Source organism: Chelonoidis abingdonii, chromosome 3, assembly GCF_003597395.2.
Source record: "Chelonoidis abingdonii isolate Lonesome George chromosome 3, CheloAbing_2.0, whole genome shotgun sequence".
In the NCBI taxonomy this organism is placed as follows: Eukaryota; Metazoa; Chordata; order Testudines; family Testudinidae; genus Chelonoidis; species Chelonoidis abingdonii.
Window position 1 is genome coordinate 33,122 of NC_133771.1, and position 16,057 is coordinate 49,178.

Below are 16,057 nucleotides of genomic sequence, written 5' to 3' on the forward strand. Positions count from 1 at the left end.
TATCCTTTGGTGATACTTGTGATGTTCTGTCTTCCTTGCCTCCTCATCGTGTTTCCATGTGACTGTGGGACGCCAAGGTACTTGTAGCTGGTCTGTATGTCTGCTATGTGGCCCGCTGGGTAGTTCCACCCCCATCAGTCTTGACTACTTCCCTCTCTTCACTACCATCCGGCACACTTCTCCAGTCCGAATGACATCCCCGTATCCTCACTGTAGATCCGCTCAGGTGGATTAGCGAGTTGATGTCTCGTTCATTTCTTAGCATACAGGTTGATGTCATCCATGTAGAGGAGGTGGCTGATGCGTAGTTCCACTCCTGAACCTGTTACCCGTATCCAGTCCTTCTGATTATCTGGCTGAGGGGGTTTAAGCCTATGCAGAACAGCAGCGGGACAGTGCATCACCTTGGTATATGCCGGCACTTGATGGCCACTTGTGCAAGCTGCCTTGAGTTGACTTCAGTGTTGTCTTCCATAGTCCCATTGATGTTCTTGAGGAAGGTCCTTAGTGTCCTGTTGACTTTGTATAGCGCCAGACATTCACAGATCCACGTGTGCGGCATTGGGTTACAGGCTTTCATGTAGTCAATCCAGGATGTGCTCAGATTGGTCTGTCTAGATCTTGAGTCTTGGCAAACTGCTCTATGAGCAACTGGTGTTTTGGGGCCTCTGGTGTTGTTCCCAATGCCCTTCTGAGCTGTTGCTCATGTACTGGCCCATATGGTCCTGTAGCTGGCGGCTTATGATGCCTGATAGGACTTTCCATGTTGTGGGAGGCAGGTTATTGGTCGGTAGTTGGACGGTTCTGTTCCCTTGCAGGGGTCTTTCATGAATCAGCACTGTCCTTCCTTGCGTTAGCCAGTTTGGTGGTGGAGCCTGCCGCTAGCAGCTGTGTTCATCTGTGCTGCTAGGCCGTTATGCACTGCTTGTTAGTTTCTTTAGCAGTAGGTGTGGATCACGTCTGTCCAGGTGCTGTCCAGCTCTTTCATGTTCTTGACCCGCTGCTGGATGTCTTCTACTGTGATGGGTGACTGGTTTCTTTCTGGGAGATTGCTGTGCTCTGTTCTCAGGTCCTGCAGCCACTTTGCCACTGGTGTTTGTGAGTCTTCTCTTTCTCCCATATGTTCTTCGCGTACTGTTTCAGTTTCTGCTGCTGGTGGCTCTGCTGTTATTGTGGTGTTGCATGCAGTTGGGAGTACACCTTGGATGTTCTTTGTAGAACAGGGCATTTACTTTTTCGGCCTCTGCTTCTCTAGTGTATCTCCTTAGCCTGGTAGCCAGTGCTTGTGAGCCTTTTGTTAGGCAGTCTCTAGGGCTTCAGATGGAGTCACGCCCTTTAGTATTTTGTTCAGTAGCGAGTCTTAGCCTTATCTCTACACCCTTCTGTAGTTCCACCAGCTGACTAACTTCTCTCCGAGTCCGCTTGATCTTATCCTCCAACCTCATTTTCCAGGTGTGGGTACATACTGTTGTTCTTCTTGTACGTGTAGCCAACCATCCTCCAGGGGATTACAGAGGCTGTAGGCGTTACTAGTTCAGGCTTGATTTGGCTTAGTTAGGGTTAGGGGATTTGTCATGTAGGGCTGACTTATTGGCATCTTCTAACATACTATCTGACGGTATTTCTCCACTGAGCCTTGGTAATCAGTCTCGAGGATTGACTGTAGCTAGTTTCTCCATGATCTTATGCCTCATATCAGCTGCTGTGCTCTGCAATGGAGGGGGTGGCAGTGAAGTTTCAGTGGATGCGCAGCCCACACCTGAAGCTAATTATATATATGTTATTGTAGCTTATCACAAAGCATGGCACTGAAGTTGCCAAGATGGGTAGCTAACATACCCCAAAAACACAAAGATTTGGTCCTAACCTTACTGTTACTTTTTGCTAAACTTACACATGCAAGTATCGGCGTACCAGTGAAAACACCCTAATAATCCCATCAGACAAAAGGAGTTGATATCAGGCACGCCACGATAGCCCAAGACTTCTAGCTTCTTGCCACACCCCCAAGGGCACCCCAGCAGTGATAAAAATTAAGCAAATAAGCATAAGCTTGACTTAGCTATAGCAAAGAGGGTTGGTCAATCTTGTGCCAGCCACCGCGGTTATACAAGAAACCCAAACCAACAGAAAACCGGCGTAAAATGTGACTAAAGCAACTATTTAAAAAAATTAAGGAGAACTCTGCACTCAACTGTTATACGTAAAAGTACACGATCACCCCAATATGAAAATAGCCTTAATGTAACAGAACTATTTGAACTCACGATCGCTAAGACACAAACTGGGATTAAATACCCACTATGCTTAGCCATAAACTCAGATATTTAACACACAAAAATATCCACCAGAGAACTACGAGCAAAACGCTTAAAACTCTAAGGACTTGGCGGTGCCTCAAACCCTCCTAGAGGAGCCTGTTCTATAATCGATAATCCATGATCCACCTCACCATCTCTTGCCAATACCACCTATATACCACCGTCACTAGCCTACCCTGTGAAGGATATAAAAGTAAGCAAAATAGCTAACAGCAGCTAATAAGTCAGGTCAAGGTGTAGCTAACTGAGATGGAAGAAATGGGCTACATTTTCTAAACTAGAAATTATCTCACGGAAAGAACTATGAAACAAGTCCTATAAGTAGGATTTAGCAGTAAATAGGGATCAGAATGCCCAATTTAAGCCGGTCCTGAGGCACGCACACACTGCCCATCACCCTCCTCAAATCAACCACTACCCTATAAATAAACCACAACAAACAAATAGATAAGGCAAGTCGTAACATGGTAAGTATACCGGAAGGTGTACTTGGAACATTCAAAATATAGCTTAACCAAAAGCATTCAGCTTACACCTGAAAGACGTCTACTAAAACAAGACTATTTTGAACAACAATCTAGCCCAACCAACAAATAAAAATACAACAAAACAAAATTATCCTACCAAAACCAATCAAAACATTCTTCACCATCCTAGTATAGGAGATAGAAAAGATAGAGTTGGAGCAATAAAGACAGTACCGCAAGGGAAAGATGAAAAACAATGAAATACTCACCAAGCCCTAAAAAGCAAAGATTAACTCTTATACCTTTTGCATCATGGTTTAGCGAGCACATCCAAGCAAAGAGACCTGAAGTCTGAACTCCCGAAACCAAGTGAGCTCCTTAAAGGCAGCTCCATCAGGCTAAATCCGTCTCTGTGGCAAAAGAGTGGAAAGACCTATAAGTAGAGGTGAAAAGCCTAACAAACTTGGTGATAGCTGGTTGCTCAACAAGAGAATATAAGTTCAACCTTAAACCTTCTACAAAACATTTCAAAGTATAAAAGAAAAGTTTAAGATCTATTCAATCGGGGTACAGCCCAATTGAAAAAGGACACAGCCTAAAATGGAGGACAAAACACCAAAACATTCATCACCGTAGGCCTTAAAGCAGCCATCACCAAAGAAAGCGTCAAAGCTCCACTACTATAGATAGAATAATAAACTTTTTTCCCCAAACAACATTGAGCTATTCTACCCTAATAGAAGAACTAATGCTAAAATGAGTAACAAGAAGAATAAAACTTCTCTAATGCGCTAGCTTAAATCATAATAGACAAACTACTGATTATTAACAGTTACATTATAAAACCAACAACACTTAAAACACCCTATAAACCAGACTGTTAACCCAACACAGGAGCGCATGTAAGAAAGATTAAAATTTGTAAAAGGAACTAGGCAAACCAAACGAGCCCGACTGTTTACCAAAAACATAGCCCCCAGCAAGAACACAAGTATTGGGGGTAATGCCTGCCCAGTGACACTGTTAAACGGCCGCGGTATCCTAACCGTGCAAAGGTAGCGTAATCACTTGTCTTTTAAATAAAGACTAGAATGAATGGCCAAACGAGGCTCTACCTGTCTCTTACAAATAATCAGTGAAATTGATCTCCCCGTGCAAAAGCGAGGATAACACTATAAGACGAGAAGACCCTGTGGAACTTCAAATATAAAATCAACTATCACCAACACCCACCCACGGGCCTTATACCAAATAGCACCTGATTTTTATTTTCGGTTGGGGCGACCTCGGAACAAAACAAAACCTCCGAAAAATAAAAAACCCTTTAAACCTAGAACAACAGTTCAAAGTGCTTCCGGCAAAACGATCCAATACACTTGATCAACGAACCAAGCTACCCCAGGGATAACAGCGCAATCCCATCCTAGAGTCCCTATCGACGATGGGGTTTACGACCTCGATGTTGGATCAGGACATCCTAATGGTGTAGCCGCTATTAAGGGTTCGTTTGTTCAACGATTAACAGTCCTACGTGATCTGAGTTCAGACCGGAGCAATCCAGGTCGGTTTCTATCTATAAACTTTCAGTCTTTTCCAGTACGAAAGGACCGAAAAGACAAGGCCAATATCAAAAACAAGCCTTACCTTACATTAGTGAAAACAACTTAACTAATAATAAGACAAAAACCTAGGCCCCAAAAAAGGGCCAAATTGGGATGGCAGAGCCCGGTAAAATTGCAAAAGGCCTAAACCCTTTACCCAGGGGTTCAATTCCCCTTCTCAATTTGTGAAAACATTCCTATCTAGCCTCATGTCTCCATTAATATATATAGTCCCAATCTTAATCGCCATAGCCTTCTTTACCCTAATTGAACGGAAAGTACTAGGCTACATACAACTTCGAAAAGGTCCAAACATCGTAGGACCATATGGACTATTACAATCAGCGGCAGACAGAGTAAAATTATTTATTAAAGAGCCAATCTATCCACTAAATTAATCAATCACATTATTTACTATGTCCCCAATCCTAGCCCTATTGCTAGCACTATCAATTTGACTCCCCCTTCCAATTCCATTCCCACTAGCCGACCTTAACCTAGGTGTCTTAGTTTTAATCTCCATCTCCAGCCTCACGGTCTACTCAATCCTATGGTCAGGATGAGCTTCAAACTCAAAATATGCCCTAATAGGAGCCCTACGGGCAGTAGCCCAAACTATCTCATACGAACTAACCCTAGGAATCATCCTACTCTCCCTAGTCCTCTTCTCAGGAGGCTTTAACATACAAACATTTATAGTAACACAAGAACCAATATATTTAATATTCTCCTCTTGACCACTTATAATAATATGATATATCTCTACATTAGCCGAAACCAACCGAGCACCATTCGACCTAACCGAAGGCGAATCTGAACTTGTATCAGGATTCAACGTCGAATACGCTGCCGGGCCCTTCACCTTATTCTTCCTAGCAGAATACTCAAACATCCTAATAATAAATACCTTAACCGCCATCCTATTCTTAAACCCTGCCCGCATCAACAACACCCCAGAACTGTTCTCCATGTCACTAGTCTCAAAGACAATACTATTATCAACAGGATTTCTATGAATCCGGGCCTCCTACCCGCGATTCCGATATGACCAACTGATACATCTCCTATGAAAAAATTTCCTCCCGATCACCCTAGCAGTATGCCTCTGACATATTTCAATGCCAACTGCCTTATCAGCGTTACCACCAATGCCATAGGACACGTGCCTGAACCAAAGGATCACCTTGATAGGGTGAATAATAGAGGTTAAAATCCCCTCGTCTCCTTAGAAAAATAGGAATTGAACCTATACCAGAGAGATCAAAACTCCCTATACTTCCATTATACTATATTCTAGTAAAGTCAGCTAATTAAGCTCTTGGGTCCATACCCTGAAAATGTTGGTTAAAATCCTTCCTATACTAATGAACCCATATGCAAGCACAATCATTACCGCAAGCCTAATTATAGGACCACTACTAACAATTTCCAGTAACCATTGAATCCTAGCATGAACAGGCCTAGAAATCAGCACCCTTGCCATCATCCCACTAATCGCTAAACATCATCATCCACGAGCAATCGAAGCCGCCATCAAATATTTCCTAACACAAGCAACCGCCTCGACACTAATCCTATTCTCTAGTATTATTAATGCATGAACACTAGGTCAATGAAGCATCACACAAATATCTAACATCTCATGTACAATTCTCACCGCAGCCCTAGCTATCAAACTAGGACTAGCCCCATTCCACTTTTGACTGCCAGAAGTACTTCAAGGGATCACTATAACAACAGCCCTAATCTTAACTACCCGACAAAAACTAGCACCATTATCCCTACTAGTAATAACCGCCCAATCCATAAACACATCATTAATACTGACACTAGGACTCACATCTGCTATTATTGGAGGATGAAATGGGCTTAACCAAACCCAATTATGAAAAATTATAGCATTTTCCTCTATCGCTCATCTAGGATGAATAGTCACAATCCTCACTCTATCCCCCAAACTTATACTACTTACATTCTACATATATATCATCATAACCTCTACAATATTCTTAATAATTAAACTTCTAGAGACAAACAAAATCTCCGTAATAATAACATCATGAACAAAACTCCCTACACTAAACACTATAATAATATTAACCCTCATATCACTAGCAGGACTACCACCACTAACAGGATTTATGCCCAAATGGTTAATCATTCAAGAACTAACTAAACAACACATATTTATTATTGCCACTATAATAGCCCTCTTGTCGCTACTCAACCTATTCTTCTACCTATGAATCTCGTACTACGCAACCATTACATTACCTCCAAATTCTACCAACTACCTACAACAATGACGACACAAAACCAATCAAAAACACTACCTTGCCCTAATAACCACCTTATCCATTTCCCTAATTCCAATTACACCCACCTTACTAACCATTATCTAGAAACTTAGGATCAAACCTACAAAACCGGGGGCCTTCAAAGCCCCAAACAAGAGACAAAACCTCTTAGTTTCTGATAAGACCTATAAGACTCTACCTTATATCTCATGAATGCAACTCAAACACTTTAATTAAGCTAAGGCCTTAACTAGACAAATGGGCCTCGATCCCATAATAAATTTAGTTAACAGCTAAACACCCTATCCAGCGGGCTTTTGCCTACCTTTTCCCGCTTTTATAGAGCAGGAAAACCCCGACACCAGCAAAGGTATATCTTCAAATTTGCAATTTGACATGAACTTCACCACGAGGTTTGATAAGAGGAATTAAACCTCTGTAAAAAGGTCTACAGCCTAACGCTTGGACATTCAGCCATCTTACCTGTGTTTTTAACCCGCTGATTTTTTTCTACTAACCATAAAGACATTGGCATCCTATACTTGATTTTCGGCACCTGAGCAGGGATAGTAGGCACAGCATTAAGCCTATTAATCCGCGCAGAACTAAGTCAACCTGGGACTCTCCTAGGAGACGATCAAATTTATAATGTTATTGTTACAGCTCACGCCTTTATCATAATTTTCTTCATAGTTATACCAATCATAATTGGCGGCTTCGGAAACTGACTTGTACCATTAATAATTGGAGCACCAGACATAGCATTCCCACGTATAAATAATATAAGTTTCTGACTTCTACCACCATCCCTACTGCTACTGCTAGCCTCATCAGGAATTGAAGCAGGCGCAGGCACAGGCTGAACCGTATATCTGCCACTAGCTGGGAACTTAGCCCACGCTGGTGCCTCTGTAGACCTAACTATTTTTTCCTTACACCTGGCAGGTGTATCATCAATTCTAGGAGCCATCAACTTTATTACTATGGCAATTAATATAAAATCTCCAGCCATATCACAATACCAAACACCCTTATTCGTGTGATCAGTACTTATTACAGCTGTTCTATTACTACTCTCATTACCGGTACTTGCTGCAGGTATCACTATACTACTCACAGATCGAAACCTAAATACAACTTTCTTTGACCCTTCAGGGGGAGGAGACCCAATTTTATATCAACACCTATTCTGATTCTTTGGCCTTCCTGAAGTATACATCTTAATCCTACCCGGATCTGGCATAATCTCACATGTTACTTATTATGCTGGCAAAAAAGAACCATTTGGGTATATAGGAATAGTTTGAGCAATAATATCCATTGGATTCCTGGGCTTTATTGTATGAGCTCACCACATATTTACTGTAGGAATAGACGTAATACTCGAGCCTACTTTACATCTGCAACAATAATTATTGCTATCCCAACAGGAGTGAAAGTATTCAGCTGATTAGCTACCCTGCATGGAGGAATGATTAAATGAGACGCTGCTATATTATGAGCATTCGGCTTTATCTTCCTATTTACCATCGGAGGCCTTACAGGCATCGTACTAGCTAATTCATCCTTAGACATTGTACTACATGACACTTACTATGTAGTAGCACACTTCCACTATGTTCTCTCTATGGGGGCTGTATTTGTTATTATAGCAGGATTCACCCATTGATTCCCACTTTTCACTGGATACTCATTACATCAAACCTGAACAAAAGTCCATTTCGGGGTAATATTTGCAGGAGTCAATATAACCTTTTCCCCCCAACATTTCCTAGGTCTAGCTGGGATACCACGACGCTACTCCAACTACCCAGATGCATATACTCTATGAAATTCTATTTCATCAATTGGATCTTTAATCTCCCTAGTAGCAGTAATCATAATAATGTTTATTATCTGAGAAGCATTCACTTCAAAACGAAAAGTAATAACAGTCGAACTCACACCTACTAATGTAGAATGACTACACGGCTGTCCACCCCCATACCACACATACGAAGAACCAGCCCACATACAAACTCAAGAAAGGAGGGAATCGAACCCCCTTAAATTAGTTTCAAGCCAATCACATGACCTTTATGTTTCTTTCTTAAGACGTTAGTAAAATACATTACCTAACCTTGTCAAGGTTAAATTATAGGTTTAAACCCTTTATGACTTAATGGCACATCCATTTCAGTTAGGATTTCACGATGCAATATTGCCTATTATAGAAGAACTGCTCCACTTTCATGACCACACCCTAATAATCGTATTCTTAATTAGCACCCTTGTACTTTACATTATTACCTTAATAATAACAACCAAACTAACATATACCAATACTATAAATGCCCAAGAAGTAGAAATAATTTGAACCTTTCTACCAGCTATCGTCCTAATCACCATCGCATTGCCATCCCTACGAGTCCTATACCTAATAGATGAAATCAACAACCCACATTTAACCATCAAAGCCATAGGACATCAATGATACTGAACATATGAATACACTGACTATGAAAACCTTGAATTTGATTCTTACATAATCCCAACCCAAGACCTTCCAAACGGACATTTCCGACTACTAGAAGTAGACCATCACATGGTAATACCAATAGAATCTCCAATTCGAATATTAATTTCAGCTGAAGATGTCTTACACTCATGAGCAGTCCCATCGCTAGGAGTAAAAGCAGATGCAGTCCCAGGACGGCTAAACCAATCAACCTTTATTATTACACGTCCAGGAGTATTTTACGGACAATGCTCAGAAATCTGTGGAGCCAACCACAGCTTTATACCAATCGTAGTAGAATCTGTACCACTAAAACACTTCGAAAACTGACCTTCACTAATACTGTCATAATCACTACACTAAGAAGCTAAATAGGACAGCGCTAGCCTTTTAAGCTAGAAAAAGAGAACTCTCCACCCTCCTTAGTGACATGCCACAACTAAACCCGGACCCATGATTCCTAGTTCTCTCCTCTACATGATTAACATACATTATCATCCTTCAACCCAAAATCTCATCTTATCTATCCACAAACACCTCCAACAAAAACAATAAAATCACTAACACAAATCCATGAACCTGACTATGAACCTAACATTCTTTGATCAATTCATAAGCCCGCAAATCCTGGGAATTCCATTAATCATTCTAGCTCTATTTACACCATCACTCATCTTTCCAACCCAAAACAACCGCTGACTAACCAACCGCCTTTCAACTCTACAATCATGAACAATTAATTTATTTACAAAACAACTAATATTACCAATTAATAAAACAGGACATAAATGATCTATTATCCTAACATCACTAATAGCCATACTCTTAATAATCAAGCTACTAGGATTGCTACCATATACATTTACCCCTACCACCCAACTCTCTATAAACATAGGATTAGCTATTCCAATATGAATAGCCACAGTACTCACAGGTCTTCGAAACCAATTAACAACATCACTAGGACACTTATTACCAGAAGGAACCCCAGCTCCACTTATTCCAATCCTCATTATAATTGATACAATTAGCCTCTTTATCCGACCCTTAGCCTTAGGTGTCCGACTTACAGCCAACCTAACAGCTGGCCATCTATTAATCCAACTTACCTCTACCGCAGTACTAGCCTTACTGTCAACAATAACAACTTTATCTATCCTAACCATAATCATCCTTTTCCTACTAATAATTTTAGAGCTAGCACTAGCCATAATCCAAGCCTACGTATTCGTTCTATTATTAAGTCTCTGTTTACAAGAAAACATCTAATGGCCCACCAAACACATGCCTACCACATAGTAGACCCAAGCCCATGACCACTAACAGGTGCAGCAGCAGCATTACTAATAACTTCAAGGACTCGCCATATGATTCCATTATAATTCAATACTACTAATAACCCTAGGCTTATCAATTACACTACTTACTATATTCCAATGATGACGAGATATTGTACGAGAAGGAACCTTCCAAGGACATCACACTCCTCCAGTACAAAAAGGCCTACGATATGGTATAATCCTATTCATCACATCAGAAGTATTCTTCTTCATCGGATTCTTTTGAGCTTTCTACCACTCAAGCCTAGCCCCAATGCCAGAACTAGGCGGATGTTGACCGCCAACAGGAATCACCCCACTAAACCCATTTGAAGTTCCATTACTAAACACAGCAGTCCTATTAGCTTCAGGTGTAACAATCACCTGAGCCCACCATAGCCTTATAGAAGCCAACCGAAATCAAACTATCTAAGCCCTCAGCCTTACAATCCTACTTGGCTTATATTTTACAATATTACAAACCACAGAGTACTACGAAGCCCCCTTTACAATTGCTGACGGTGTATATGGCTCCACATTCTTTGTCGCAACAGGCTTCCATGGATTACACGTTATCATTGGATCAACATTCTTAACCGTATGTTTATTACAGCAAATTAAATATCACTTCACCTCCACCCACCATTTTGGATTTGAAGCAGCTGCTTGATACTGACACTTCGTAGACGTTGTATGACTATTCCTATATGTGTCAATCTACTGATGAGGCTCATACTTTTCTAGTATAATAGTACAAGTGACTTCCAATCACTAAGTTTTAGCTTAACCCTAGAGAAAAGTAATGAACACAACAATCTCAATTATAATTATCTCATTGACCCTATCAACAATCCTAATGATACTAAACTACTGACTTACACTAATAAAACCAGACAACGAAAAACTATCCCCATACGAATGTGGATTTGATCCACTAGAATCTGCTCGCCTACCATTCTCAGTCCGATTCTTCCTCCAGTCCCAGCCAAGCCGCTGACGCAAAGCACGGTGCAGGCTGAGTCAGCGAAGCTGAACCTGAGCAGCGAGGCGTTCCCGCGGCCGCGGCATAGACACCGATCACAGGCGGACCCAGGTAGAGACGAGTAGGAGGAGGATTTCTACGAAATGGGTGAGTGGGGAAGGGGATGACAGTTTGACGGGGCAGGGGGGTCAGGTTGACCCCAAAGCTGGCCCCGAGAAGGCGGAAGCGCCCCCGGGCTGGCTGGGAGGTGTAGTCCCTGATGCTCATCTGACGGGAAGTGACGTTGCCCCAGCGCAGGAAGCGGAGGTGGTCCATCTGCCCTGGCTTCTTTCCGGAGCGCGCTGGGAGACCGTGTTCTCTCTCTCGGCCTTCTATTGGCGGAGGGTTAGCATGCGCCTCACTGCGCCGTACCCGCTCCCTGTTTGCGGCAGCTCGTCTCCCAGCCTGATGGCGGTGTGGGGGAGGTGATATATGCCTGAGGTGTGGGGGACCCTGAGCTTGGGTCTAGGCAAGGAGCCTACAAGGACCTAACATGTTGTCCACGGCCTCCTCTGTAGTGAGCGGCCGCTGATGTGAAATGTTCTCCAAGACTAATCCCTCTGTCCGGCTAGCGATCCCACAATAACTGACAATCCTCTCCAGTTTCTACGTGGGCGCATGGTCTGCACAATGGAGAGAAAATTCTGGTGGACGTTTTGCCCCTTTTCGCTCCATCTAATAATGCTGTGACAGTCACTCAGGTTTCACCTCTTTCTTACCAGCTAGGGACCCTACTGCTAGAAACCCCTACCCCGCCACATTGTCCTACTTCCCTCTCTCACTTGTGAAAACTCATCCGAAATGCTCCATGTTTCCACATTTCTCTCTGTAATGGCCAAACAGCAATTGCAACCATGTCAGATTTTCCCCTTTTCCCCTGTGTAATAAATTGTCAAATGTCTGTTAAAAAGTGTGGTATTCCTGTGTTGAGCTGCGGCAACTTCTCCATTTCTAGAGGGAATTTGTTGCCTTGAGCCATTCTCTATCCTGGTGGTTGCATTGGGCTAAATAATCAACTTTCCCCTCTCGTTTGAGACTCATTTCTTTCCACCTTTATCTCCACTAAAATGTTGGCTGATGAAAGTGACTTGCCACATATTTAATACGCATCAAAGCCGGAGGCCTCCCCATGTTTGGGAGAATGGTGTGTCCCAGGTGCTGACGGGACAGTCGGCTGAATCCTTTTCTTTTCCACAGAGGGCACAGGATGAGGGGTTCACTCTGTGATGGGCTCCTTGGTGCCTCAGGCAGTCCCCAGATTAGCTGAGAATCTCCATGCTACTGTGTTAACCCCCTCACCACAGTCTCCAGTAGTACAGTATCTCCAAAAAAACCCCACCCATGTTGAATGATCTCCATGAGGGGTTCTTCCTGTAGCACTGCTTGGGGTGGGTCTACAGTAGCCATTATTTTCCAGTCACAGGGCCTGGAAATGTCTTAAAAATTTTGACTCCTTCATGATGTGCATTCTTCTGTTAAAGCATCATCATCCAGGGCCACCGACACCTTTGTGAATGGCTGGCAAGGGCTCCTGATAAATGGATAGAAAGTTATCAAATGTTGATATGAAACCACCACAGATTTTGCTTGCCTCCCGCCTTTCAAAAGTGCAGCAACAGCAGGTTTTGGAGGGAAAACTGTTGCTGTGAATTCCTCTCAGAATATGGGGAGTGAGGGAAAATGGAAGGAGGTTATAACCCCCTTCTGCAATGATCTGTTTAAAAGGATTCTGGCCTTATCCCTCCTGAACCATATTTCTGGTCTTGCTGAGATGAGTATTAATCCAGACTCATGTTAAGGAAGAACAAGGAGTGACTCCAAATTAACATGGAGGTGAATAAGATCTGTCCATGTGGGGAGGGGTTTCAGTTGTTGCTAAAGGGGGGAAAGAGACTCAGTTTCTCTATGTCTTTCTCTGCTCAGGATATTAGGGTGGAGCTTCCTGGGTCAGACGCTGCTGCCTCCATTGTAATCTCGGAGCCTAGGCTGAGCAGCTCCTGTTCCGTGGTGGGATCTGGGCTGGGGAATGACTGTGAGTAAAACTTCCTCTGTGCCCAGCCAAAGTGAGGACTTTCTCTAGCTGCAGTTAGTCTCATAGGTAGGGCCTACCAAATTCATGGTCCAAAGATTTTAAAAATCGTAAATTTAATGATTTCAGCTATTGAAATCTGAAATTTCATGGTGTTGTAATTGTAGGAGTCCTGACCAAAAAAGAAGTGGGGAGGGGGTGTGCAGGGTCACAAGGTTATTGTAGGGGGGTTGCAGTACTGCTAACCTTATTTCTGCATTATTGCTGATGGTGGCGCTGCTTCAGTGCTGGGCAGCTAGATAGCAGCGGCTACTGGCTGAAAGCCTAGCTGTGTAGGCAAAGCCACTGCCAGTAGCAGCACAGAAGTAAGGATGGCATGGTATGGTATTGCCACTCATACTTCTGCGCTGCTGCTGGTGGGGCACTGCCTTCAGAGCTGGGTGCCTGGCCAACATCTGTTACTTTCCAGACAGAAGTAAGGGTGGCAATACTACAACCCCTGTAAAATAACCTTGCAACATCCACTGCAACTCTTATTTTGGTCAAGACCCCCAAATTGAGAAACACTGGTCTCGCCCGTGAAATCTGTATGGTATAGGGTAAAAGCACACAAAAGACCAGATTTCATGGGAGGAGACCAGATCTGTGATCATGGAGGTCTGTGATGCGTTTATCATTTCTATCAATTTGGTAGGACCCTACCCATAGGTCAACCATTAGGCTCGGTCCACATCAACACCTGAGCCAGGGACTCCAGGTGATTGATAGAGACCTCAGGGAATGTGCTGGGGATGGGCATGAAAGTGACTCTGCACAAACAGAGGAGGGTCTGAATTACTTGCCCCAAAGTTGCAGACTTAACTGAAAGCACCTTACAGAAGTGTTCTTGTCTTTAACACTCAGATGCCCAACTCCCAATGGGGTCTATAACCCAAATAAATCCATTTTACCTTGTATAAAGCTTATACAGAGTAAACTCATAAATTGTTCGCCCTCTATAACACTGATAGAGAGAGATGCACAGCTGTTTGCCACCCCCTCCCAGGTATTAATACATACTCTGGGTTAACTTATAAGTAAAAAGTGATTTTATTAAATACAGAAAGTAGGATTTAAGTGGTTCCAAGTAATAAGAGACAGAAGAAAGTGAATTGCCAAGTAAAATAAAATAAAACATGCCAATCTGTGTCTAATACAGTAAGAAGCTGAATACAGATAAGAGCCTCACCAGTTCCAGAATGCTTTCTTTTACAGACTAATCTCCTTTTAGTCTGGGTCCAGCAATCACTCACACCCCTTGCAGTCACTGTCCTTTGTTCCAATTTTTTTCTGGTAACTTTGGGGATGGAGAAGCTTTCTCTTTAGCCAGCTGAAGACAAAATGGAGGGGTCTCCCCTGGGCTTAAATAGACTTTCTCTTGTAGGTGGAGACCCCCTCCTCTCTCCTATGCAAAGTCCAGCTACAAAATGAAGTTTTGGAGTCACCTGGGCAAGTCACATGTCCATGTGTGACTGAGTTCCTTACCAGCCAAGCCACATTCCTGGGAAAGTCCAGATGTGGATTGGTGTCTCCAAGTTCATTGTTGGCTTAAGTGTTTCTTGATGGGGCACTTACTGATAATAATCTTTTCTCAGAAAGCTGATCAACTGCTTCACTTCAGCCTACTTAGAATCAAACAAGTATGCAGCCAATATTCCTAACTCTGAATACAAAAATGATACATGCATACAAATAGGATTAATAGATTCAGTAGATTATGACCTTTACAGAGATGTTACTTGGTATATGTAGCATAAAACACATTCTAGTTATGTTTATATATTTAAATACATTCATAAGCATATTTCCATAAAGCCTTATGGGTGGTGGCGTCAGATGCTACCAGTGTCAGAGGAAGGGGTAGGTAGGAGGGAGCAGAGCACCCGTCCTACTACCAGGAGAGATGGGAATCCCATACTCTGCCCAGCTTGTGGGGACGGGCTGCCGTGGCACTGCCCTCCAGTTTGTGGTGGAAAAGCCCAGTGCTGCCCTATGGCTCCCCTACTATGACCAACTTCGTTGGCCCTAGATGACCAGGGCAGCACCAGAGAGGGCATTGGCCTTTTCAGTTTCCACTGCTCAGGGGTTTCCCAATCTGAGGACTCTGGGGGATGATTTATTGCTCTTCTCTCCTCTGGCCATTAATGTCCACCCTGAGCTGCTCCCCGGCGCAGGCTTTCTCCACTCTGTTTAATCTCCCTGATACCTGGGAGCAGCCATCTCCTCCCTCAGCTTTTCAGGCCTAAAAATCTCTAGGCCCTGCTCACAATGTACAATCCTTTTGCACAATCATCCCACTAACTCACAGGGCTAGCACCCAGCGCACATCTGGGGCGAGGTGGAGATCACAGAATCATAAAATATCAGGGTTGGAAGGGACCTCAGGAGGTCATCTAGTTCAACTCCCTGCACAAAGCAGGATCAATTCCCAGCTAAATCATCCCAGCCAGGGCTTTGTCAAGCCTG

General features: G+C 43.0%; 2 pseudogenes; both read left to right on the forward strand.

The window, feature by feature from the left end:
• The first annotated feature begins 5,726 nt into the window (after positions 1–5,726).
• LOC142046539 (NADH-ubiquinone oxidoreductase chain 2-like) lies at positions 5,727–6,741 on the forward strand (annotated as a pseudogene).
• A 3,015-nt stretch (positions 6,742–9,756) lies between these two features.
• On the forward strand, positions 9,757–10,765 carry LOC116828638 (ATP synthase F(0) complex subunit a-like; annotated as a pseudogene).
• The last annotated feature ends 5,292 nt before the right edge of the window (positions 10,766–16,057 follow it).